Raw genomic sequence first — 26,502 nt, forward strand, 5'->3', positions numbered from 1 at the left:
CTCTCTTCACAAATCCCCTTCAGCGTTCCAGTGAAGAAGAGGATGTCCCTGAAGGAATGCAACATGTTCAGGGGCCCGATTCTGCTCCCGGACGGATACGAGGCTTGCATCTTGTGCCTGGGCCACAGAGAAGGCAGGAGAGGCAGTGCTGCATGTGTAGCAGGTCAAGATACCAAAGAATGTGGACAAGAACATGGGCAGCTTGGTGTTGTTGAACCTGAGCTGTGGCTCAACTTCTCTGAGATAAAGGACTCAGAAAACACAAATTCCCTGTGAGTCCCAGTGGTCTCTGTGGTGACACCTTGGACACATGCTCAGAAACAATGCAAGGCCATTTCTTTAAGGTCATTTTCTACCCAGACACACAGGAACTGCTCAGCTGCAGTCTCAGCTGCATGACAGGCACACCACCACGCCTGAGAAAAGAGCCTGAGCCAATGGTGAGGCCCTGTGCTGTCTGGATGATTGGGTGATAATGGCACATTCTCAGGATGCGCTCTTTAATTACAAATGTGACTTCTTTACTACCTCAGGTGTTTGGGTCTGACTAGTGTAGCAAAAAGCAGGTTTCAACCAGCACAGAGCATCTCATTATTGAGAATGGACTTAGACTCTTGCTCGATGCGAGTGCGTCCGTCTCAGGGGCATGTGCAGATGATGACCAGGGCCCTCGCTTTAAGAAAACACTGGGGTTGATGGTGATGGTCTTGTTTGTTTGCCACCTAGGCCTGCTATATTTGTGATCACTTCAGCTGTGGCTGAAAGCTCATATACCACGTGGCCAGAGTGGCGGCTATGATTGGCACACCAGCTTTGCACTCTGCAAGTTTTTTTGGGTTTAAAACATAATTTTTTGGCTGCTGGTCCGCGTTAATTGCAACTTTTTGGTGGAGTACTCTAGGTTTGGGCCAAATACTGAGCTTGGAGTCCTCTCCTCGGACAGCACACTAAATACTCATACCATTTATTCTATCTGACTTATTTTTAAGTGTAAGTCTTGAATGCTTCGCCATTGTGTCCTGTGCACTCGTTGCATGTTTACATTGAATGTGTAAGACTGGAGAAAATGGAAGAACTGGAAGAGAGGGCTACTCTCTGAGAAAACAAAGGAAATTAACATTTGAACTCTCTTGCTATATTACCATCCCCACTCGAGACACAATCACACTTGAGTTGATCACCTCCCAATTTACATATTATTCCCTACCTGAAATCCACCCTAAAATCTATATGGTTTAATGTGAATAATTATCACACAGTATTATACATGTGTGGTATCATTTGGAATGTCTCAGTGCGACTGGTTTAAAGAAGTCTCATGCCCACAGAAGTAAACCAAAAAGGTAATAAGGTGTGGAGAGTTTAGAGATATTTTGTGAACTGCTGTGGGTGTGCCACCATGTAAATCAACTTCTGTCCCCATTAAGTCTGGGACGGTGATTAATGCAATTACCCACTGTGAACTAGGGCTGCACGATTAATCGCAATTTACATGTAATCACACTTAAATCGAGATGGATTATTGCTATTTTGAAATCGCAAAGGCTGCGATTATCTTTTATGTGCAGCTTGTCATTGATGTACGGCTCTGTAAACACTGCTCCATCTGAAAGCACTGTGAGTTTGAGTCTCTTATAACGTGAGAGCGCCCTCTGGTGTTCAAATGTAGCAGTATTTACTACTGGTCAGCCACACTGCACTGAAAAGCTGCACATAAAATAATCGCAGCCTTTGCCAAATCACGTGCGGTTTTATTGCGATTAATCATGCAGCCCTACTGTGAACTCATGTGTACAATTGAAAAGAGGTTTCTGCCTTGGTCTGAGTATTTAGGGAGATGCTGAAGAAGGTTCAGGGCGCGATTCTGTACCTCAGATCAGCCCATAATGTTGTTGAAGGTCCTCAAAGACTTCAGCACAAGGGGGTAATCCATCCGCCGGAAACTGAAGCCTCCGCGGGCGCCGCCAATGTAGCAGAACTTCACCTGCTGTTAGCATTCCATTGACTCCCATTCATTTTTGCGTCACTTTGACAGTGAATAACTTTACATCTGAGGCGTCCAAAGACTCAATTTGTCCATTATTTATTTCTAAAGAAACTCGACAATGTATAAAAGGCTCCATTACCTTGTACCTTACGTTATGGCCCCGTAGAAGCCGTTTTTGTAAAAATAGGCTAACGATTGCGTCATAACTCACGCGACTCTCTGTCGCACAGTAGAGAAATTACCGTATAGACCGGCGTAGAAGCTCGCAGGCAATCGGGGGAACGTGGAGGCATTAAGTCCGATAAAGTGAAGGGAGTAGCCCACAGAGAGTGATAAAGTTGCTCCTGCTGCTAGCTCATGGACAGCTAATGCTCACGCTCTCCGTCTCTGAGAGATTCGGAAGGGAATGATTCAGATTTCTCTCCGCACAGCTACTAGAAGACTGACAGCTGTCAGACACGTTGCTCACGTGTTCAAGCTCAGTTTGAGCCTGCGCAGTTCGCCTGGCGATCAGGAAGTGAGTGCTTCAAATGGGCTTCACTTTTCTCCGTTGAAGTCTATGGGGTCGCTGTGTCCATCTTATATACTGTCTATGCTTCAGCATCATGTATTTTTCTAAATGTCGGGTTTATATATTTTACTCTTTATCTCTGAGCATTTGATGCTATTGTATTGATTATCTTTGAACTGATTATGAAATTGGCATAATAAATTTATCTGACATAATAAATTGTTACATTTGATTTTATTCTGACTTGCTCTGAAATAGTTTTCCCAAGTAGATTAAACAGATGTGTATGTTACCGCAAAATCTGCGTCAGATTAGTGATGACTAATATTTGCCACTAATTCAAGTGTAGGCTACTTGGTTTTGCAAAGACAAGAAGTGAATTTCTGTTAAGGACAGCAAAATGCTGCTTAACCAACATAAATCTAGGTGTCTTACCTTTTAATTTATTTTAATTTAATGTTACTTTAGATAAGTTTATGTTGGAAACCACAGCATGGCCAATCCAAAGCTAATATAAGAGAAGTAATGTTGGTCGACTTATATCTGTAGTAGTGGCCATATCTGCCTGAAGTAAACGTTACTTTAAATTCAAGTGTACAAAAAACCATGGGGGCTATCCAAAAGTATCTTTGATTGCGTAAGCGTGAATGCGACCATCTCGGGTATAGTCAATTACCTCTGTTTAGTGACCGAAAACTGACGACTTTGTGATCGTGAGACCCTGGTTGGTTAAACAGAAAGTGTGAGGACCTCAAAGTGACATATTCCTAATATGAATGGGTAAAAAATAAGTAAAGAGTTTAAAGGAATAATCAAATGTGCTGCTAAACTATCATATCACCAGCAGCCATATCACCCTGTAGCCCAAGACTGGTTGCCCACTGAAGCTAAGCAGGGCTGAGCCAGGTTAGTACTTGGATGGGAGACTCCTGAGAAAAACCAGGTTGCTGCTGGAAGAGGTGTTAGTGAGGCCAGCAGGGGGCGCTCACCTCGAGAGAGGAACCATTGTCAAAAAAAATTTGTCCACCACTCTTGTTCATCCAAAACAAACTACAATATAGACTCAAGGTGTTAAATACCGGAATTATCCTTTAAGTAAACTATTAATATTATAGTGTAACTGACAACCGAAACAGAGAGGTGCACATGTCAAGTCAGATCGCTGATTGGTCGATCTCTTTAACAAATGGAGACCAATCTTGTGCTGTAATGATAAAGCAGCAATTGGTGTTGCTGTTCTGCTTCTGGTCGTGTTTGTTGCTGCTGTTGTGACTTGCTGTCGAAACAGAGTGTCTCATCAAACAAAAATTGGTAAGTATTACAAACACCTGATATAACACGTGAAGTGAATGGGGATTTGCAGTCAAAGACCCAGAACTAGAAATGACTAATTAAGACAAGAGTCAGAATTATAATAAATTAAAGAAAAGTTTTACTGCCGCCCCCACTTACAGTTACAAAGATCACAGCAGTTATACCCTACACAAAGGTCTAAGCTACTGTATGTCATTACTTTAGGTTGAATGATTCTCATTGGCTAAGAAATATATAAACATGGTAATTTTCCACACATATACAGACAGAAGCATATCTCCATCGATTATGCATCTGACACTCGGACCCTGAAGTTAGGCACGTCGTGACCTTCCGGGTCGCAGATTTGGGTTGCTGGGCTCCAGCATGTCCAGAACAACAACTCAGTCAATCTTCAATAATGCCAGTGGTTCCTTAACCTGTAACCAAGAAGAGTAACACACACACCCACACACATCTTTTCCAAGATTGGATTTGACCAGGCTTTTACTATAAACAGAAGAGTATTCTCAAAACATCAAGATAATGTGTTCTTTCTCTCAAGGATAGGACACTTTAGTCTAAATGGAAAGTAAGGCTTTAACTGAGAAATGGTCCCTTAAACTATTAGCTCCAATGACCCCAGTGACCATTGTTGTATGGGTACCCTAGAAAAAAACAGATGTATGTATTGACACATGCTAATCCTCTTATGGTCTTGGTTTCCTGTTTACACTTCTGGTCTTTGGGGTCTATATGACCTACGTCATTACGGTGGTCATCTATATGACCCCAAAGATGCATAGAGCGATTGTACAAAAACGATACATTTTAATAATACAACATGATATATAATTTTTTTCGTTTACTTCTTATCTATACATTTACGCTATGTTTTGCGGTATATGAAGTACTTTTTTTTACCTATTTATTGCAAAATTCCTCAACTACACCATTAGCATGCATATGAAATATTACATTTTTATTAAAAAAAAAATTAATGATGATCAAATTTCAATCTGAGTTGTGTCTGGATATTGATCTGGGTCTTAGATGCATAATTCTGCCATCTGCTGGTTTGACATGTTTTTGCAGATAATATAGTTTTAGCTATAAAGTGCAATTGCCATATACTTCCAGCAGAGGCCCCATAGAGATCCATTTATTTTTCTGGATGTGACTTGCTGCTTTCATAACAGCTTTTGTTATGAATATATATATATATATATATATATATATATATATATATATATATATATATATATATATATATATATAATTTAAACATTTTAAAATACATTAAATCACTACTTTTGTCAAAGTTTAGATTTTTTTTGTCTCTTGTTACTGCAATATTGCCACATAAGTTGCCACTAAAAGAAAACACTTGATTACAATAACATATTATTTAAATAATCGAAATGTATGAAATTATTAACTTTAGAATAATAAACACATTTTAAAAAAAGTAAATAAAAACAAAAAACAAACAAAAAAATGACAGCTATAGGCGGATAGGAACACGAGTAAACACACCTGTGTGTGTTTGTGTGCGTGCACGTGCATGTGTGTGTAATCATGTTCATTCCACATTGCTTTTGTGCTCTAGTATACCTGTGTGTGTGTCTCTGTGTGTGTGTGTGTGTGTGTGTGTGTGTGTGTGTGTGTGTGTGTGTGTGTGTGTGTGTGTGTGTGTGTATGCAAATGTGTGTGTGATCATGTTCATTTCACATTGCATTAGTGCTCTAGTACCAAGCCTTAATTTATGTGTGAGAATTTTCAGATTTATGCTGGAATTATTTATTTTATTTGCCAATTTCTATAAAAATGCTTTCTATTCCAGTCACACCTGTGTGTGTGTGTGTGTGTGTGTGTGTGTGTGTGTGTGTGTGTGTGTGTGTGGGTGTGTGTGTGTGTGTGTGTGTGTGTGTGTGTGTGTGTGTGTAAGTGTTCATGTTCGTTCCACATTGCATTTGTGCTCTAGAAGCAGGCCTTCGTTGTGGTATAAACAATTTCTGATTTATTCTGGATTTATTCTTTTTTTTTTGACAAATGAAAAATAAAAAGCAAATTTTTTTTTTCGATTTCCCCATTCATTTCATTGTGGGGCCCAAAGACCATAAGTGTAAACTTTTTTTTTTTTTTTTTACACACCTTTAGAACAACAAAAAAACGTTTCATCAAGCCCAGTTTGTGTGTGTGTGTGTGTATAGATAGATAATTTTGAAAAAGTCACAAAATGTTATGCAACTGAGATGAAGGGAACCATGTTTATTAACTACGGAAACATCGATTGGAGTCATATAGACCCAATGACAGATTGAGAGTCCATATTTAATTTCTGGAAGCCGAGCTAAATAAGCAAGCACTGTTACTGCATTCATATCAAATACAGACATTAGAAAATACATGAAAATAACATTTCAGTGATCACACCGGTAACTTCTATAACAGAGTAATCTCCAGAGAAGTCATTCAACTCATCTGATATTTAGAAGGAAAAATATTGATTAATACCTTGATTATAATAACTCATTACATATACATTGAAGCAGTGCATCAGAATCCAACCCTTGAGAAGCATTTGAGGTTTAAGATTTATTTTAAAATCGGCATCAGGAGTTATCTCGAACATCATGTAAGATCCTGTTTGCACTACTATTTGCAGCACATCATAAAATTGCTAACAAAATATTTTGTGTTGGTGCTGGCTTTGTTTTTAAGAAAAGAAAGTAAATTTTACATTACTTTCTTTTTTAAACTGACAAGCTGACCACAGATAACGTCACCATTACGGACAATAAAAAAGCCACAAAATAAAAATGAAATACCTCAAAACAAAGCCAGCACCAACACAAAATATTTTGTTAGCAATTTTAGGATGTGCTGCAAATAGTAGTGCAAACAGGACCTTACGATGCCGGAAACTTTTGGCAAATAACACCAGTCTTGTAATCTAAATCACTGCCTTGTTTACTTTGCAAATGTTAGTGTTGGACACATGTTGATATTATTATTTTTATCGTTTTGTTTTTTAAATTAATAGTCAAACATCATGGAATTACGTATAATACAACTTTATTTCAGTTCAAACAGTGAACGACTATTTTCTGCATGTTGCTGATCTGATCTTCTCTCTTGTATTTGTGCTCAGGTAACCTCACTGATGTAATAAACAGTAAGAGTGACGGTTTGCAATTTTGCCTGGCGTGATCAGATATGTGCAATCACACTGGAAAATTCAGCCAACCATATTCATCAGGAGGAATCTTTTTTACTAGGAGCTTTTCAACTGGAATCATTTAATGGATTAAAACACTGTTGTTCTGATGTCCACATTGATCAATGTTCAACCCCTGATGCTTTGCAGTTTTATTAGTTTGTTTGACAAAACAATTTTACTGTACACACATTTATATACATTATTAAAGCATGGTGCTAGCAACATTAATGCAAATATAATGCAATCCGAGTGATTTTGTGTAATATCTAAAATGCTGTCAGATGCTCAGACTCCTCACAAGTTTTTCTTTAGCAACCAAGGAAAAGAGTGTTTTACAGTCAAGTTTATGGAAAATCTTTGTATGTTCATGTGAATTCAGTGTCTGTCATACAAAACAATTGTATTTAATCACAACAGCTGTAAATTTGCTTGTTATGAAATGATGTAGCCTATGAGTTTATTATCTTAAATAATGTGCACTGTGACTGAACTATCACTGAATCATTTAAGGCCTTCACCTTTAACATGTCAGGCTTCTGATGCTGTTTATCTTTTATAATGCTTTTTATATTGGCTCATTTAATTGTATATGATTTTATATTTTTCTGTTACTGTCACATTGCGTTGTTGTGCACGGCATCTTCACAAGTCAGTTCGAGATAAGGGAAAGTCTCAATGACTTTCAATGAGATTGAGAGTTTGACATTTCCTTTAATTTTTTATATAAATAGCATACAATAAATACGTTGCAGCCCCTTTTTGTGAAACAATGAAATAAACATTAAAAGTCATTCATGTGTTCATGTGATTAATGCCAATAAAAACAATATTTGATTTCCCAATAATGACTGGAAGAAATTTGTAATCAGAAATAACTTGAGTGACTGAGTCTAATCATCTGTAATTGAAGTGTATTGGATGGTGGCGATAATCTTGGAATGGTGATTGCCTGGTTAGGACACTAGATGGCGCACTAGTAGGCTAGTATAATATGCAGCTGCTGGTAGTATTTATAAAATAGTGACCACTCAGTCAGTCAGTCAGTCACAAAAGCGCACTGTGTGATGCTGTTCCCAATCTAAGGTAAAATCTTACACTGGTCATATATTAATGATTTTAAAGTCGGAACAATAATTGTATAGTTAGCCTACTTTTTTGGGGGATGAAACTATGGTAAATTGCTTTGTTGTATATCAGTGCAATTTTCTTTGTGTGGAACATATTTGATAATTCTAATATAAGCAATAGTAATAGTGAACTGTTGGCTAATAGCACATTACAAGCATAATTTATTCTGTAGGAATAACCCACAACTCTAGTGGTCTAATGCTGCTATAGTTTCATGAGTGTTTACATCTGCAGCACATGTCAGGAAGACAGTAGATGAAAGTAATATGCTGCTACATCGAGCTCTGTGTAAGTTATCCGAGCTATGTATGTGTACTGACAGAATCTTTGAGATGGAAATGCAGGAGGGTGTGTTTACAATACATTAGGTGGAAAAATACATTTGATGTGAGATAGCCATACGAAAAATGTGGTACATTTGGAAAAACACTGGTAACCTATAACGTTACTAGCATACCTGTTTCAAGTGTACGATTATAAACAGATAGTGTCAGATGTTTACTAAAAGGTTTTATTATAGTCTACGAACTGTAACTCATTTGATCCTTTAAAGTAAGGAATATTTTTGACTGTAAACAACTCACAGGCTGCCGCCATGTTCACGTGACGTTATGTGCACGTCATCAACGTAGTCTATTATGAACTTCCGCGTGGGTTTCTTATATAGAGAGCCTAAGTCCCTCCCCTTCCGGTCGACCACCATGGGACCTTATTTCGGAAAAATATTGTATGGTAGTCAATGGCGAGAGACAACAAATATTTTGATCTCGTTTGAATTGTGCCCTGAATTACACATATGATGTTTGTCAATTTAAAAGATACATTTTAAAGTCAAGAAAGTCGCAGTTTGATGTAAAACTGTTGAGGTATAAGACTGTGAAAATACGTAATTACAAAGACTACAAACCCAGAAGGCGCACATGCGATGTCATACCTTTTCTCTCAATGAATGAAGCTAACTTTACTGAAGCTAACGTCTGTCATTTTTTCTATAGTCTTACATTATAATCCTAACGTTACGCCGTCATGCCTGACTCGTGTTTTGAGCCAGAATACACACATACGAGCAACGGATCTTGTGACGTAGGCTACATAGTGCGAGACGAGAGATGTAGTTCATCGAGCGATTTTCACATACAACTAAACGTTACTCTTCTGTTTTATGACAAACTGCGACTTTCTTGACTTTCATATTTACCTTTTAAATTGACAAACATCATATGTGTAGTTCAGGGGACAGTTCAGACGGAATAAAAAGATAAGTTATCTCTTGCCATTGACTTCCATACATATTTTTTCCGAAATAAGGTCCCATGAGCCGGAAGCGGAGGGGCGGGACTTAGGCTCTCGATACTGTCTATGGGCGGAACGCAGTCGGACACATTTCTAACCGGCATGCATCTCGCGCTGATCACCGGTGATCGGTTCTGCGCAGATTTTGCTCATCTCAAACAAGCCTACTATCTTGTGTGCATTTGTGGAATGTTTTGATACTGTTTTCACTCCATAAGTATCCATTGGGTGAGCACTCAAAAATCTGTCTGGAAGCAGTGAGCCATCCGGGAACTTCTCGCCTACTCTTTTATGAATGCTGATGTTTCGAACGTAGGCTACTACTTCTTTCACGTACTGTTTTCGCCTACTATATAGTAGGAAAGTAGGCTTATTCGAACGCACTATAAGTGTACGTACGTCCGAATCTCGCGATAATTAGTACGTCACCCAGGTAATTCTCGCCTACTCTTTTATGATTCGTACATACTAGGCTTGTTTGAGATGCGCCTTGCCTCGCCTGAATTGTATGCGAGAGTAGCCGGCTGCAGTGAGGGGAGGAGTGAAAAAAAAAGCGCAGGCAAGCCGGACAGTTCTCTCTTCTCACAGTGGATCTGACCATGGATCTGACAGCTGTGAGATCAAAGATGGATATCGCGGGATTCACGGAATTCACGCTCGTGCACAGTGTTGGTAATAAACTGGATGTAATTTAAGTTCTGTTGCTTTTATATGAAAATAGATATAATGAACAAGACACCCAAAGCACTTATTCAATCCCACTCCAAATAGGCTACGTGTTTATCAATCATTTGTTTCTTTACTACAGACGTGTTTTTATATATGGCCTAGGCTATATATATATATATATATAGCCTATATATATTTTTTTATTATAAAAATGACATAATCACATAATCCATAGAGATCGCACTGTCAGAGAGTTTGGGAATACTCACACATAATTTATACACATAAAAACACGAAATCAGAGTTTTAAATTCAAACATTTAAAAAAAGAACAATACATCACGGTTGTTTAAACCAATGAGCATTAAGCTGTGTCGTCAGAAAGGCGTTTCCCATCATGCTTTTGATCAGCGCAGTCGGTGGAGAGCAACTGCGCTCAACTGCAGAATCCGACAGGTGTGCCTTGCGCTCGCGAGAGATTTTTGACATACGTCAGCATGACATCAGAGCCAGGCGGAACGCAGTCGGACACATTTCTAACCGGCATGCATCTCGCGGTGATCACCGGTGATCGGCTCTGCGCAGATTTTGCTCATCTCAAACAAGCCTACTTTTTCGCTCGCCTACTCTTTTTCCCTACTATATATTAGGGTAGTATGCGGTTTCGAACGCAGCCTGGCTCTGCGTGACGCATGCAATACTTCTTCTTCTTCTTCTGTTTGTGTTCTATGACAGATGGAGTTTACCGCCATCTAGTGCAGTCAGCATGGAGAAGTTCAGTTCTGAAAGGTCTTCAGTGGGTGATTTTCTGTTTTAAAGCAGAGGTACCAGATTCTAAATGTATAGCCTATATATAAATAAATTATAAATATATAAATATTCTGTGTTTGTAAATATTTCCTGCCTCAGTCTTTGTCCTGTAAAGAGTCTTACATTGTCTGCAGTGTGACTGTCCAAAATGTAATATATTTTGTTTCTTTTGTTTTTTTTTATCGTGATAAAGAGAAATTACATAACAGTGTGTTTTTAGATTAAACTGCCTGTGGATTTAAATTGTTAATCAATGAATATGATCGTATGATCAGCAGGATTCAGAGCAAATACAGTCTGTATTTACAGAGCATTTGAACAAATATTTTAACTGAAAAACACGTATATTATAAAATAGCAATTTACACAAGAAGTAGCTACAGACCATACATGAGTGTGATTGACTTGAAGACTCGAGCAGCTCAAAGTAAACCTCGATGACTTCTGTACAGAGATGCGGTTTGATGTGTTGATGAAAATAAACAGCTTCTGCATCATCAGTGTGTCTATATTCAGACGTGTGGTTTGTGTGAGTGTGATCTGCTGATGCAGCCACGAGAAAACAAAGTTAGTGTTAGTTAGTAACCATTAGTGACCATCCCAACCATCACACTTTAAATAGCAAAATATTGATCATAGGCCTACAATAAAATATGAAAAATGTACTGCTGCTTGCAAAAATGTAAAAGGTACTGTGTCCGGTCCGCCATCTACAACAGTGTTATACAGAATATAGAGGAATATTTATAACCAAGAGTAGCGGTGTGTGTGAAGTAAGAGGGAGTTGCTGAAATATTATTGGTGGAGCAATCAGACGCAGTAACACTCTCAGTTTAACACTGTCCTGTTAGTTCACTATCTCTCAGTCTCTGAAGTGTTCATATAGTCATATTATCTGAATATGGTTCACATGTTTGTGTTGTTCTGCTTGTGCCGTCTGGTCGGTGAGTTTTAATTATATTCATTTTAACACATCACTTCTTGCTTTAGTTTAAATACATGCTATTTATAGAAATTTAATACAGAGCCATACATTTTTTTAATATAATCAGCCAGGGGATTTTCCAGATAGAAGATGCTTAAAGCTGCAGTCCGGCACATTTTTGGGTTTAAAAATATCAAAAAAGACATTTTGGAAAAAAAACGTAACCAGCCAGTGTTCAAAACGATCTGCTTGCCTTACCTCGATTCAAACCGGTAAGCTTGTAATAACGATTTTAATTCCAGTGGTACTGGTGGATTTCCGCGGGAATTTCGAGCATGTCTTTGCGTCATTACGTCACTTCTGTACACATAGGGCAGGAGTCCCGGCTAGCGTGTGTGGATGATGGAGGTGGAGATTTAGCTTAGCACTTGGTATGGCGGATCCCGAAAGTTTTAAAGCGACAATCACCAGTGACAACTGGAGATTCACCAGTTGTAAAACACAAAGACTTCGGACTTCAGAGTGGCTACAGAAAAAATATATTTTTCATGTTTTGACGTGATATAAGCTATCGTTAGATTTAATCAGCATGATATAGCCTACTGCAATGCTTCCCCCCACCCCCCGAATTTGGTCAGAACAAAAGTGAATGTTACTTACTTGTTCAGACGAGATTTCCCGATGAAAATTCTAATGTTGACACTTTCAAAAAGTATACTTTGAGATTGCTGATGAGAGTAGTATCCACAGCGACGCGACAGGTTCTCCTCAATACATTGTGTTCATCCGCGCTGTTTCATGCCGATTTACTACCCACGCACAGTTAATAATTCCGCGAATAACTGCAATTGCAGATTTCGAACAGAGATGGCGACAAAGAGGAAAAACGACGGACTGCAGCTTTAAACTAAATTATTATTGTGTTTTGTGAGATCTAAGACAAAAATATGACAGGTTCAAAAACAGCAGATCCTTTATTTCAAAGGATTCGTGCTTTACCACTAAACAATGACATGAGATGATTATTGATGAATCTCGCTGCTCTGAAGTTTATACTGTTTGTTGAGTTTACTGGTTTCTTAATAAAAATACACTGGCTACTAAGATAAAACTATATGTCCATATACGTATAAAGTAAAGTCAAAGGCTTTAAGGACTGTTCATTTGGGTCTTTTAGTTCAAGTGTGTTTCTCTGTGAAACATTAGTGGGGTGTTTTTGACCACTTTACCTGATTTGCTCTATTTGGCTTCCCATAACCCTTTAGTCTCCAGAGCAGAGGCACTGAAGGAGCCAATCAGATTTAAGATGAGACACAATCACACGTGTGGCTCCTCCCACAGATCACATGTATTGTGATAACAGTGCCAGATAACTAAATCACAAAAATATGAATCTCAGCTATGTCTGAGCTGCTGTTCTTCATTAGAGATACAAAACTCTATTTTGCATCGGTCTATTTAAGTTATTGACACTTGATCTGTAATAATCTCTGTTCTCCAGGAGTGTTTGCTGGTACAGATGCAGTGAAGTCAGTGTCAGTGATGGAGGGAGATTCAGTCTCTCTAAACTCTGGTCTCACTGACATGATGGATGAAGATCTGATTTACTGGAGGTTTGGAGATGAAAACACTTTAATAGCAGAAATCAATGTAATGGCCGGCAGCAAGACTGTATATGATGATGTTCCTGATGGGAGATTCAGAGACAGACTGAAGCTGGACGATCAAACTGGATCTCTGACCATCACACACACCACAACTGAACATACTGGAGTTTATACACTAGAGATCAAAGATCGTGTGAGCAAGAGTTTCAGTCTTACCATCTACGGTGAGTAACATATTTTGTTTGTAATTAAAGCAGATACATATTAAATGAATGATTTTGAAATTATAAACATTGAGATACACACATATATTTGTCTTTCTTTTTCAACCTATTGAACACTTTCCTTTTTATTAATTATTATGAAGTGTTCTTTTGAATCTTTTTTAAATCACAGTAGTCTACTGGAATGACATCACAGACTCTCTCAACATATTAAAATGGTCAAAAAGAGCCGTCTTATTTACTGATATGATGTATCCTGATGTGATGTTTATAATCTTTCTCAGCTCTTCTACCTGTTCCTGTCATCAGTAGAGATTGTTCTTCATCATCATCATCATGTTCACTGGTGTGTTCATCAGTGTTGAAAGTGTGTGATGCGACTCTCTCCTGGTACGCAGGAATCAGTGTATTGTCCAGCATCAGTGTGTGTGATCTCAGCATCAGTCTCTCTCTACCTCTGGAGGTGGAATATCAGGATAAAAACACCTACAGCTGTGTGCTGAACAATCCCATCAGCAACCAGACCACACATCTGGACATCCACACACTCTGCCACACATGTGCAGGTACCACAGCACTGATCATATTATTCTCATTCATTCACTGAATTAATGTGCTTATTTTAACGAGACTACTAACATAAGATGCCAGATATGATGAATGAGCTTCTGTCATCACCATCATTACTTATATACTCATGTCTTTTCTTGTGTGGAGAATAAAAGGTGATATTTTTGAGTTCATAACAGATACTGAAGTCAGTTTGTTGAAAATCTCAACTCTGTTTTATCATTGCTCATTAGTTTCTCCAGAAGGCCACGCCCCCTGTTGTGATTCAGTTGAAGCTGTGCTGCGATTGGTCGTCACTGCGCTGATGGGCGTGGCTTCTGCGACTGCTGTCGTTCTTCTCGTCAATGACGTCAGAGCTTCAAGAGGATAACAGGAGAAAACAGAATAGATATCATAAAGATTGTGACATATATTGCAAATTCGTAACGATAAAAAATAAAAAAAATATGTGAGGTCTAATTGTTTAGTGATGAAGAAAAGAAGCTTTGCTAACCTATTCTCTCCTCTTATGTATCAGAAAAGGTTGATTATACGAATTTGGTGTATTGGGGCCATCTGCTGGCTAAAACGTATTTCATTGTAATCTTTGCCATTTCATTGTACATATTTGCCTTTTTTCTAATCTGCATAAAGTGTTTTGCTTCGAATCAAAGTTTGTATTAGTGTGATTCAGTTCAGGTCTGGGTGTTTTCATTACCCTGGAAGTCCAGAGTTCTCACAAGAGCACAAGTTGATTTTGCTTATTAATCTTTCAGATTTAGGCCTGGATTTCCAGGCTAATAGTTCATGGCTTAAAACTGAAATATGGAAAATTATAGGAAAAATACTTCCAGTACCAAAAACGTATGCTTATACTCATTGTGACTGGAAATTTATGAAATATTGCACTCGTTTGTATATTGGAACAATATATTATTCAATTCTTTATGACTTACCCATTGTTTTGAATAAAATACTAACAAATATAAAAAGCATAGGGACCAGTGTCATTTTTAACATGTTTTACTGATTAAATGTTCCTTGCTTTTATTTGGTGTTTATTTTCTATGCAAAGCACTTTGAATTGCCATAGTGTGAAATTTGAATTCCTTTCTATGTAAATCATTTTGAATGTAGTATTTTCCTTGCTTTTATTTTGTGATAATTTTTCTTATGTTATGTAAAGCACTTTGAATTGCCAGTATTCTATATAAATAAACTTGCCTTGCCTATAAATGCTATAAATGCAATTGTTTTTTTTTATCCACAAAATGAGTAAAATGTGAAGTTCTCCAGACTTGTTTTTAGCAACAAGTAAAATCAACCATCACTTCCGTATTCATTATTGAGGTATAACATTTTTTGGATCGGTTTGATTTTCTGCGGGTTTTTTTGCATCCATAGCAAGCATTTTGAGAAGTGTTTTACAGTTCAGAGCCACCGGATGACGAATACAGGAAAATGTTGGACTAAGTGAAGGACCTTTATATTTCCTGAAGAGGTGGATTCTGGAATCCAATGCAGCTTAAACTGTATATTTAATAAGTGATTATAATCAAGTAAACAATATTTTTCCTTCTAAACATCACATTAGTTGAATGACTTCTGTAGGCTTGTGAGATTTTACTCTGTTATAGAAGTTACCGGTGTGATTACTGAAATGTTATTTTCATGTATTCTCTAATGTCTGTATTTGATATGAATGCGGTAACAGTGCTTGCTTATTTAGCCCAGCTGATAGAGCCTCATTCAATTCAACAGCGTTCAGTAATATTCAACTAATTCATCACAAGAAGCTAATTGAGACATCAATTGTTCACACAATAGTATTAACTGTTATTTGATTAACAAGATATACAAATATATAACCCTAACTAATCAAATAACAGTTAATACTATATATTGTGTGAACAATTGATGTCTCGATTAGCTTCTTGTGATGAATTAGTTGCATATTACTGAATGCTGTTAAATTGAATGAGGCTCTTCTGATTATTTGATTCCCTGGGGCTGGTTGCACCCGTTTGAAAAATCGGTGGAAAATTGAGCAAGTTATGGTTATTTAAAAAGTACATGCACCATTAAAACAATGTTACAAGTGAGCGAGCCCCCTGTGGCAAGATGGCTGCCGTGTGCGGACGTCGACCTCCATTGGCCAGCAGCGCGGACGAGACATCTAGCCTTTATTATATGATATCTATGCATAATTCTGCCATCTGCTGGTTTGACATTTTTTTTGCAGATAATATAGTTTTAGCTATAAAGTGTAATTTCCATATACTTCCAGCAGAGGCCCCATAGATCCATAAATTTTTCTGGATGTGACTTACTGCTTTCATAACAGCTTTTGTTATGAATATTTTTCACTGATTCTTGAGAGTCGGGAAAAAACATGTCCCACATAGAAAAGTCTAATTTATAGCAAAAATTAAGAAATTCATCATGATTGACATACTTACAAAGTTAAATCTAAAGGAATTGTATATACCTATCTGATTTTTAGAATAAACTTTTTTATCTTTTTGGGGAAAATTTGTTTAAATGTATGGTCTGTGGTTAGAAGGTCCATGTTATTGCACTTGTCCTCAGCAAGAGGTCACAATATTAACCATCCCAATTTTTTTTTAAAAAGCTCTACAATTGTGAAAACATATATATCAAATACAAAATAAGGGGTATGCATATAAAAAACAATGCATGAAGTGAACATCAAACAATATTTTCCATAGAAATCTGCCTATTAAAGTTGTGTCCTCAGTTTCTGTCAACTCCGTCAGATTGTTTCATAAAGCTCTTTAAATCAGGAAATAGCATGGTCAGCTATATCCCTGAGGACCCCTTTTCATCTCCCTGCCTGTGGTGAATGCAGCACTACCACATATGCTCTAGTATGTTTTATTTTTATTTTAGACAAACAATGTCAATATTCCTATGGTCACAGCTGCACCATGTCAATACCATCTTTCTGTTAAGATACTTTTTTTTAAACCAGAGTGGATTGAATTTAAGCATTTTAGTGAGGTTATTGGGACAGCTAGCAACTGAGGAAAAACTACCTACCTGCAATGCACAATACATGTTTTTGTGGAAAATACATGCCCTTACGTCAACTCCGTCAGACGTCAACACCGTCAGGTTCTATGTCTGACGGAGTTGACTTGTAAGATGATGGAGTTGACAAATCCACCAAAATTAAACTGTTATTTTATTTACACATAAATGCACATACATAGCATGCATTACATTATTTAACCATACGCATCTGACTTGTAGAGAATGGGCAGGCAGTGGTCTGCTTATTATTGTGTAACGTGTAACTTTGCCAGCAATTTAATATATATATATATATATATATATATATATATATATATATATATATATATATATATATATATATATATATATATATATATATATATAGAGACAGATAGACAAATGAGAAGCCAGTGTAGGGCTGGGCGATATGGCCCAAAAAAATGATCACGACAGAGGGGGAGCCCCTGGTTTCCCTTATTGTTTTTTTTATAGTTGGAAACGGTGTAATTTAAAATAGTTGGAAACAGTGTATGTGCAATATGTTTATTATAGTTTGCTTTACAGTAAGTTCAGTACTCTAATAACAAGTAGTAGTTTTAGTAGTGTTTAAAGAGCACATCTGTTCAATAATCAGCAATGCACATATTTTTTGTCAACACCGTCAGATCTTTGACGTTTGGATGTATGTTTTTGTTAATTTTTTGGGGAAAAAAATATTCTTCCTTCAGTTGGTGTTGTTTTTGTAATAAAGGACCATCTGATCTACATCCTCTTAGGTTTTATTTATTTAAGGAATTAGTTTTTACAATATTGAAATTAAAATCAAAGTTTGAAAATGCAAATATTTAGAAATCTGAGTTTTCAGAATAGTGTGAAATCACAACTTAAGTTTATATATTGTATTTTTTTTTACATATCAGAGTAACTAAACACTATTACAATATACTTTAGATTCTTGTTGGATTGGAAGAATTAAAATTGTTTACTTTTTAGTGTGTCTGACGGAGTTGACACAAATCCAGTTCTGAAGGGAAACATGTTTATTTGTTAAAAATGTGTTTTTATTTAGAACCTGTTCCTTGGTTAAATAGCTAATACCTTTCTCTGCAGAAACATATAACTCTAATTGATATAGTGTGTATTTTTAAAAAAAGGTTTTAAAACGTGTTTTGTCCCGACTCTCAAGAATCAGTGATATATATATTGGCTTATAATTTCCTTTAATTTTTTTATATAAATAGCCTACTATAAATACGTTGCAGCCACTTTTTGTTAAGCAATGATATTAACATTAAATGTCATTCATGTGTTCATGTGATTAATGCCAATAAAAACAATATTTTATTTCCCAATAATGACTGGAAGAAATTTGTAATCAGAAATAACTTTGACTGAGTCTAATCATCTGTAATTGAAGTGTATTGGATGGTGGCGCTGATCTTGGAATGGTGATTTCCTGGTTAGGACACTAGATGGCGCACTAGTAGCCTAGTAGTATGCATTGCACAGTGCTGGTAGTATACTATTTATAAATGAGTTACCACTCAGTCAGTCACTCACAAAAGCGCACTGTGTGATGCTGTTCCCAATCTAAGGTAAAATCTTACACTGATCATATATTAAATAATGATTTTAAAGTCGGAACAATAATTGTATAGTTAGCCTACTCTTTTTTTTGGATGAAACTATGGTAAATTGCTTTGTTGTATATCAGTGCATTTATTTGTGTTGAACATATTTGATAATTCTAATATAAGCAATAGTAATAGTGAACTGTTGCCTAATAGCACATTACAAGCATAATTTATTCTGTAGGAATAACCCACAACTCTAGTGGTCTAATGCTGCTATAGTTTCATGAGTGTTTACATCTGCAGCACATGTCAGGAAGACAGTATATGAAAGTAATATGCTGCTATATCGAGCTCTGTGTAAGTTATCCGAGCTATGTATGTGTACTGACATAATCTTTAAGATGGAAGGAGGGTGTGTTTGAACAATACAGGCGCATTAGGTGGAAAAATACATTTGATGTGAGATAGCCATACGAGCAATGACTGCGGTCAAGTGGAATACAATAGGCTTAGAAACAATGTGGTAAATTTGGAAAAACACTGGTAACCTATATGCTAGCATACCTGTTTCAAGTGTACGATTATAAACAGATAGTGTCAGATGTTTACTAAAAGGTATTGTTATAGTCTACGAACTGTAACTCATTTGATCCTTTAAAGGAATATTTTTGACTGTAAACATCTCACAGGGTGCCGCCATGTTCACGTGACGTTATGTGCACGTCATCAACGTAGTCTATTATGGACTTCCGCGTGGGTTTTAAATCTTGGACCAGAGCCAACTCCTGACTCGCTACAGTGGTGTTGACTATGGAAGGCCAAAGGGACCAAAACGTGTGAAACTGACGCGTTAACACGCATTTACGCGTTAACACGCAATTTACGCGTTAACGTTAACGCGTAATGACGTGTTAACACGTAAATTGCGTGTTAACGCGTAAATAAATTTTTGGGACATTAGCACCACCTACTGGTTTGGTACTACTCTTGTAGTTCAACAATGCACTTTTCATAAGTTAAAACTAGTGACTTTATATAAATTATATATTATATAAATTATAATATATAAATTATATAATACATATAATTACAGCATATTTTAAATAAGCCTCTGAAAGTCATGACCATTTTCACAATCACAAAGTTTTGTTTGGATAATTACACATTTCATTCAAATAGTATTTTCATGTAGCCTACACTCCTACTGTAGCATATTTCTAAAGCATCTTTTTATAATTTAACTATATGCATTATAGTATATAATAGCCCCTTCTGATAACACATTAAGCCTTGTGAATCTGATTGATATATAATATATAAATACACTTTTTAATAAAATAGCAAAACATATATTTACAAGGTAGATGTAAAATCATCTTAATAGGTCAATATAAGCCTTTTCATTAAATTATTTATTATTATTATGTAGCCCGGTGATCCTAAAGACACTAAATTACTGTTTGAAAGTAATATGTTTATTTACATTTATAAGGTTTATTTATTCTGTGCCTTTACAGTGTCTTCATGTGTATGTATATAGTTATATATTTATATATAATATTATTTAATGTTTAATGTTTATTTACATACTCACGTATCACGCATTTGACGAAAAGTGGGGCGTGGCTAAGAGAGAGGGGAGAGGAGAGACGAGTCGGAGAAAAATAGTATTGTAGAGGCTGAATAAAAGGTTTTTCACACGATAATCCTATATATCAGTGGCGGGCCGTGCATATTACACCTAGGCCTTCTGTGATGTCCACCCTGAATTAATAACTTTTAATAGTGTAGCAGCGCACGCACATACTCTCTATAATTGTGAAATTCCTGTTTTTATTTTGCTCCGGCAGTTATAGGGTTAATGCGGTGAGTTCGCGAAAGGCCGGGTAGAGAGAAACGAGCGAGTGAGTTCGGCTTTTGTGTACAGTGGTTCTTGCGTTCCGATTATAAATTCAGAAACGGATCCTCATCACTGTCTTATCCTTCAATGGCTATAGTATTAATGTTTGAAAAAAAGAAGTTGTTTCGATCATAAATTTACAAGAAAAATTAGGAAGAAAATCATATTCAGCAGAGCACGGACAAAAACAGGGGCAAAAAATGCATTATACTCTCCAAAACTGATTTTTTACACAAAATCCATCCTCATTTCTTTCCTCAAAAAGACTTGAATTACTTGGTTGTACAGGTTGTCTGTGCTTTTCAGTCCCAGCAACCTTTTCTATCGCCATCGAGGTTAATGTGCTGAAAGTCGAGTCTGTCCCGTCGTATTTCTGTCATTGTTTGAATTCGCTTTAGTGCTGAGAGTGTCTGCTCGATAGAAGCAGTAACGTTAAACAGGGAAAACACTGCAAAACATGACGATGTGTAAAGTTACAGCCGACACAAGCTCTCACACAGATTTTTGAACGATATCATTGAGATCAGCGGGACTTTTGCCTTCAAAGTCCTGATACATTGCAGTCAGTTCTGTTTTTACCCGGACAGATCGATAGATCTGTGACTCCGCATAAGCTGAATAAGGGATTTTTTTTCCGGTAAGTTTGAACCTGCTGGTGGTCGAGGAAGGAAATAAACATGAATTTGTGGGTTGAAAAACTATTAAATCTACAGGTATTTTAGTTTACACAGTTCGCTACAGATGCGGTTAGCTAGCTCTGACTACCAGTAATAATAGTACACGCTCTGACCATCCAATCAAAGGGCGTGAAAATGCTTACGTTATTGTATGCCTGCTAGATGGCCCCGGTGCAATCAACTCGATATCTGATTGGCTGATTAAATCTGACTGATTATCTGATTGGTTAAAGCAACAGTTTCATTGCCATTCATTAAGCTACAGGCGCCCGCACTATCGATTCTGAAGGCCTCGAAGCAGATATATTTGACCCTGGCAACACATGATGACTGAAATATGATTGGATAAAAGCACTAAAATAAATATACACTACTGGAAGCAGCGCAACCAAGAGAAAAGCTATGAAATTATGAGAACGGACTTTTGGGAATAATTTAATACTCATTCATAAAAAAATATATTAAAGTGCAAGTCAGTGATTCTCATAGTGTTTAGGCCAGCAGAGAAGGCCTTGCTGGCCCTGACGGCCCACCACTGCTATATATACAGACAGAATCGGTCATTAACATTTGTATTTTGCTAATAAGAACTTTATTTAGCAATTATTGGTGACATTCGTTATGGATTTCACTCAGCACATTCACTCCATGCGCTCGTGTGGTGAATAGCACGAGCGACGAGCCGGATGACATTCGTCTGAGAGGAGGCGAACCAGATAGCGCTCCGGGTGACCGGAAAAGCCCGGAGTTCCTCTGGCAACGAGGGACAGATCGTCACAACAGATAGCGCTCTGGGTGACCGGAAAAGCCCAGAGTTCCTCTGTTGCATCGAGGGAGAGCGAGACAGCCCCTTTTGCGAGTTGAAGCCACGACATCATCGGTTTGCGGGACACGTCGCGTTCTGGACACCATCAGGCCTGCAACGTAGGGTGTGTGTGTGTGAATGAGAGCGTGTATGTGGGCCCACTTAAGTGAGTTTTGATTTGAGTTATTGAGTATTTCATTGGGTTTAATACTAATTCGAAGACTGTGTTATTGAGTTTAACGCTTGTGAAGATAAGTGTTTGGTTTATTCCATATCATTGTAAATCCTTTAAAGGGATTTAATGTGACATTTATTTTATTTAATTTAAAAAAAAGTGTATTTTCACATTTTATTTATTTTCACATTATTTTACTTGGCTAATTTAAATACATAAAAAAACTCATAAGACCCGTATTGGATTCAATAGTCTTTATTGCTGCTGAAGGGAATGGCAAATACATGTGATTATTATAGGTAATCATAACTGTGAAACAAATACTTACCCAGGCCCCAGCTTTAACATAGCGGGTATCATCACTGGGGTTACATAATTTGGAGGCACCGCTGGGATCCATTTCCCTTATTACTGCAGCAGCATTAGTAATTGAAAAAAAAATCACGTTTTAAGTTTTCTAGTAAAAAGTAACAGTTTAGCTCTAGCTATGGCTCATTTGCAGACCTCTTTCTCAGTCCCTGATTTGAAAAGTTGGTGTCGAGGTGAAGGCATTGATCCAGATTATGCCATCATTGTGAGTAGAATTCCAGAAGAGACAGATGTTTCTAAAATTGAAGACACTATGCATTCTATCAAAGCCCTTGGAAGAGTCAGGGTAAGAGGACGGATGTATAGCCAAGAATCACAGTCTCTTATAGTGCTCTGTGAATGCCGTGAGAAAGTGCATGCAGAGAGACTCCCTCTTGATGTATTGCCTGCTGATGGATCAGACCCATGGATCCTGAGTGCTAACATAATGGAGGGTAATGCTTTAGATGGTGAAGGAGAAAGTTTCATTGCGCCTGATGAATCAGGCCTAAGAAAAGAACATCAAGAATCAAGTTCATCTAACTTGTTAAATGCTTCAACGCCTGAGTCTATCATCTTGGCGGTGGGTGAATTGCTTGCTAAAACCACCAAAATCTCAAGTGATAGCAGTTCTTTTAGACGGCTGAGGACCTTTTCGGGTATCACTCCTGTTCCGGCTGGAGAGGATAATTTAGAGAATTGGATGGAACAAGCAATGCTCATGGTTGAGGAAAGTGATCGTTCCGAAAAAGAAAAGAAGTTAAGGATTGTGGAGAGTTTGCGTGGACCAGCCTTGGAGATTATCCAAGCAGTAAGGTTTACCAATGCTGAAGCATCTCCAAAAGAGTACCTAGCCGCTATTGAAAGTGTTTTTGGAAGCTCAGAGTCTGGTGAAGATCTATATTTCAAGTTCAGAGCACTAAGGCAACGTCATGGAGAATGCTTGTCGGATTTTCTGAGGAGACTTGAGAAAATGTTGATCAGAGTTGTACAAAGAGGAGGGCTACCAGCCCAGTCTGCTGGAAAAGCACGTCTGGAGCAACTCATCCGAGGAGCAACCCAGTCTGACATAATGCTACTTCAGTTACGGCTAAGGGAACGAAAGAGTAACCCACCTGATTTCCTAGATCTGCTACATGAGATTCGGGAAGAGGAGGTACAAGAAGGTGAAAGACGAAAGTCTAATCCAACAGTTCGTCAATTGCGAGTTGGAAGTGAAAATATCAAAGACCAATTATTTCAAGAGCTAGCAACTGAGATCAAAGACTTACAAACTATGGTGGCAGAGTTAACCGTTAAGTCAAAGGATGATGCGATTGCTGAAAAGAAACATAAAAACCAGCAAGCATCAGAGTTCACTGATGAAAGTTATGAGGTAAAAGCTCTGAAGAAAGAAGTGACAAAACTCAGACAGCAAGTGAAAGTGATGGGAGTACAACCAACATCTAAAGTGGAGAAAGACATTTCTTTAGAGGGAAACCAAGCATGTTCAGTGAAGTTCACCCGATCAAAAGTACCCGGATCTTCAAAAAGCTCTGAAGATTACTTCTGCTATCGGTGTGGAGGTGACGGACACATTGCTTCAAAATGCAAAGCTCCCGTAAATGAGAAGAAAGTTATTCAGAAGCTCATTCAATCTCTGCGAAAAGCTAGAGGAAAACAGAGGAACGAGGAGGATCCTGAAGAGGAACATAACTGTTCTGTGAAGAAAAGCGCGGTTCAAGTCAAACCAACCATCAGTATCCCTGAAGGACTAGTGGGACCATCTTCTGTTATTCCGGTAAAGGTAAATGGAACGCCTTGTCAAGCTTTGCTGGACAGTGGATCAGTGGTAACCATTATCTTTGAAGAATGGTATAACCAATACCTGGCTGATACTCCAATTCACCCCATTTCTGGACTAGCTGTCTGGGGCTTGAGTGATTCCAGTTTCCCATATCGTGGCTATGTGGAAGTAGAGCTGCAATTTCCGGAGAAGTTGACAGGAGTGCAACAATCCATCAGTGTGTTGGCTTTAGTGTGTCCAGAGCCTCATGGACCCAAACAGGTTCCATTACTCATTGGTACCAATGCCAGTATGTTCCAGCGGTTAGCGCAGCTTTGTAAAGAGTCTGCTGGAGTAGACATTGTTCGCACGATGCCAGTAAATCTTCAGAAATCAAAGACGATCAAAATGGATGCCAGAGAACAGACAAACCCAGAAGATGCGGTGGCTGAAATTCACTGGTCAGGTCCAGGTCCACTCAGTATTCCACCGAGGAGTGAGTGTCAAGCTACATGCAAAGTAAAGGTGATGCAATCCATTGACAAGAGTATATTAGTTGTTGATCAACCGTTAACTTCTAGTAGTCCTGCTGAGGTTCTAGTTAAGCCTACTATAATTCCCTCATCAGCGATCCAAGTGAACCGATTTCCTGTGCTACTGAGAAATGTATCGCAGAAAGAAGTTTGTATTCCTGTGGGTTCCGTGGTGGCGCACGGATACACCACTGAAGTTGCTACTACTGTGGAGAAAGACCAGTCAGCAAGAGGATTACCTGTAGATCCATGCTTGTTCAATTTTGGAGATTCGCCGATTCCAAAGTATTGGAAGGATAGGCTATCCCAAAAACTGGCGGAGAGAACGAATGTCTTTTCAGTCCATGAATGGGATGTAGGATCCGCTAAAGGAGTGGAACACCACATTCGCTTGAATGATGACACACCGTTTCGAGAGAGATCCCGTAGACTTGCACCTGCTGACATTGATGACATACGGCGTCATCTTCATGAGTTGTTGGCTGCTGGAATCATCAAAGAGTCCAGGAGTTCATATGCTTCTCCCATTGTTGTGGCCAGGAAGAAGAATGGAACGGTGCGTATGTGTATCGACTATAGAACCCTAAACACAAGAACCATCCCAGATCAATACACAGTGCCGAGGATTGACGAAGCTTTAGATTGTCTTACGGGAAGCAGGTGGTTCTCCGTTTTAGACCTACGGAGCGGGTATTATCAGATCCAGATGGCTGATGAAGATAAGGACAAGACCGCTTTCATATGCCCGCTTGGGTTCTATCAGTTTGAGAGAATGCCACAAGGAATCTCTGGAGCCCCTGCTACGTTCCAGAGATTAATGGAGAAGGCCGTAGGGGATATGAATCTGCTGGAAGTACTTGTGTACTTGGACGATCTCATAGTGTTCGGTAAAACACTTGAAGAACATGAGGAACGTCTGCTAAAAGTCCTAGATAGACTTGAAGAAAGTGGATTAAAGGTTTCAATTGACAAGTGTCAATTCTGTCAACCTCGGGTAAAATATGTGGGGCATATCATTTCTGAGAAGGGTATTGCCACTGATCCAGCGAAGGTTGAAGCTGTAACCAATTGGAAGCAACCCACTGATTTGAAATCTCTCAGATCATTCCTGGGATTCTGTGGGTACTACAGGCGCTTCATAGCGAATTACTCTGCTATAGTCAGACCCCTTACTGAGCTTACCAAGGGATATCCGCCTACTCAGCATGGCAAAAGAGCAGTAAAGAACAAAGGGGTGTACTACAAAGAGTCTGAAGCTTTTGGGGGCAGGTGGACGGAAGAATGTACGGATGCATTCAAGAAGATCATCCATTGTCTTACTAATGCACCGGTGTTGGCATTTGCTGATTCAACCAGGCCCTACATTCTGCATGTAGATGCCAGCCTGAATGGTTTGGGAGCAGTTTTAAACCAGGAGTACCCAGAAGGCTTAAGGCCAGTAGCATTTGCCAGCCGTAAGCTGAAGGCGTC

At 38.1% G+C, this 26,502-nt stretch overlaps 1 protein-coding gene across 1 annotated transcript in view; it reads left to right on the forward strand.

Moving 5' to 3' along the window:
- The first annotated feature begins 1,993 nt into the window (after positions 1–1,993).
- The window catches only part of LOC306987877 (uncharacterized protein), a 108,921-nt gene continuing 84,412 nt past the window's right edge, over positions 1,994–26,502 (forward strand). The window contains exon 1 of the mRNA XM_079592492.1: positions 1,994–2,581. The gene's annotated coding sequence lies outside the window, so the exon portion shown is untranslated. The remainder of the gene's footprint in view (positions 2,582–26,502) is intronic.

The sequence above is a fragment of the Phoxinus phoxinus genome (genome assembly GCF_949152265.1).
Source record: "Phoxinus phoxinus genome assembly, chromosome: 20".
NCBI classification, from domain to species: domain Eukaryota; kingdom Metazoa; phylum Chordata; class Actinopteri; order Cypriniformes; family Leuciscidae; genus Phoxinus; species Phoxinus phoxinus.